This window comes from Theropithecus gelada, chromosome 1 (assembly GCF_003255815.1).
Source record: "Theropithecus gelada isolate Dixy chromosome 1, Tgel_1.0, whole genome shotgun sequence".
Taxonomy (NCBI): Eukaryota; Metazoa; Chordata; class Mammalia; order Primates; family Cercopithecidae; genus Theropithecus; species Theropithecus gelada.
In genome coordinates this window covers 84,141,539-84,143,515 of record NC_037668.1, presented here as the reverse complement: position 1 = coordinate 84,143,515, position 1,977 = coordinate 84,141,539, and the positions used below count along the sequence as shown (strand labels likewise).

General features: G+C 42.6%; 1 pseudogene; it reads left to right on the top strand.

Moving 5' to 3' along the window:
* The first annotated feature begins 887 nt into the window (after positions 1–887).
* Positions 888–1,630, top strand: LOC112627443 (annotated as a pseudogene).
* Positions 1,631–1,977: the final 347 nt, after the last annotated feature.

Sequence of the window (1,977 nt, the reverse complement as noted above, 5' to 3'; positions counted from 1 at the left end):
CACACCTTCACCAACATTTATCTTTTGACTTTTTAGTAGCCATGCAAACAAATATGAGGTAGTATCTCATGATGGTTTTGATTTGCGTTTCCCTGATTAACGATGTTGAGCACCTATTCGTATCCCTTTTAGAAATTTTTTTTTAATCTTCTTTTGAGAAATGTCTATTCAAGTCTTTTGCCCATTTTAAAATCAGCTTATTTGTTTTACTGCTATTGAGTTGCATGAGCTCTTTATAAATTTTGGACATTAACCCTTTATTACATATACGGTTTGCACATATTTTTCCCTATCTGTAGGCTGCTGTTTCCTTTTGTTGATTGTTTCCTTTGCTGTGCAGAAGGTTTTTGGAATAATGTAGTGCCATTTATTTATTTTTGAATTTGTTACCTGAGCTTTTAATGTAACATCTAAGAAATTATTGCCGAGACTTATATCCAGGAGCTTTTCCCCCATATTCTCTTCTAGGAGTTTCTATAATTTCTAACCTTACATTTAGGCTTTTTATCCATTTTGAGTTGTTTTTTGTGCATAGTATAAAATAAGCACCCAATTTCATTCTTTTGCATTTGGAAATAGTTTTCTCAGAACCATTATTTGAAGAGACCACTATTTCCCCATTGTGTCGTCTTGGTGTCTTTGTCAGAAATTAGTTGATTGTAGCCATGTTACCTACAGAGGGCTTCAAATGGGTGCTGTTGTGGATTTCTGTCATAACTTAAAGGGAAACTTTCGAAATGTCCAAAGCCCTTGATGTCCTGCAGATGAAAGAGGAGGATGTTCTCGAGTTTTTTGCTGCAGGAACCCATTTAGGTGGCAACAACGTTGACTTCAAAGTGTAACAGTACATCTATGAGAGGAAAAGTGATGGCATCTACATCATAAATATGAGGAGGACCTGGGAGAAGCTTCTGCTGGCAGCTTGTGTCTTTGTTGCCACTGGAAACTCTGCTGATGTTAGTGCCATATCCTCCAAGAATACTAGCCAATGGGCCTTGCTACAGTTTGCTATTGTCATTGAAGTTACTCCTACAACTTGCTGCTTCACTCCTGAAAATGTCACTAACCAGATCCAGATGGTCTTTTTGAAGCCATGGGTTCTGATGGTTACTGAGCCCAGGGTTGACCAACACCCTCTCATAGAGGCATCTTATGATAACCTGCCTACCATTGCTTTGTGTAACACAGATTCTCCTCTGTATTATGTGGACATTGCCATCCCATGCAACAACAAGGGAACTCAGTTAATAGGTTTGATGTGATGGATGCTGGCCTAGGAAATGGTTTGCATGTGTGGCACCATTTCCTGTGAACACCTATGAGGGGTTATGGTTGATCTCTACTTCTACAGAGATTCTGAAGACCTTAAAAAGTAAGAGCAGGATGCTGCTAAAAAAGCTGTAACTAAGTAGAAATTTCAGATTGAATAGACTGCTTCAGCTCCTGAGTTTACTGCTACTCAGCCTGAGGTTGCAGACAGGTCTGAAGGCGTGCAGCACAGGTGCCCTCTGTGCCTATTTAGTAGTTCCCTACTGAAGACTGGAGTGCTCAGCCTGCCATGGAAGACTGGCCTGCAGCTCCCACTTCTCAGGCCACTGAATGGGTAGGCATGACCACTGAGTTGTTTTAAGATGTTTTTCCAGCCGGGCGCGGTGGCTCAAGCCTGTAATCCCAGCACTTTGGGAGACTGAGATGGGCGGATCACGAGGTCAGGAGATCGAGACCATCCTGGCTAACACGGTGAAACCCCGTCTCTACTAAGAAATACAAAAAATAGCCGGGCGAGGTGGCAGCGCCTGTAGTCCCAGCTACTCGGGAGGCTGAGGCCGGAGAATGGCGTAAACCCGGGAGGCGGAGCTTGCAGTGAGCTGAGATCCGGCCACTGCACTCCAGCCTGGGTGACAGCGCGAGACTCCATCTCAAAAAAAAAAAAAAAAAAAAAAAAAAAAAAAAAAAAAAAAAAGCCGGGGGGGGGGG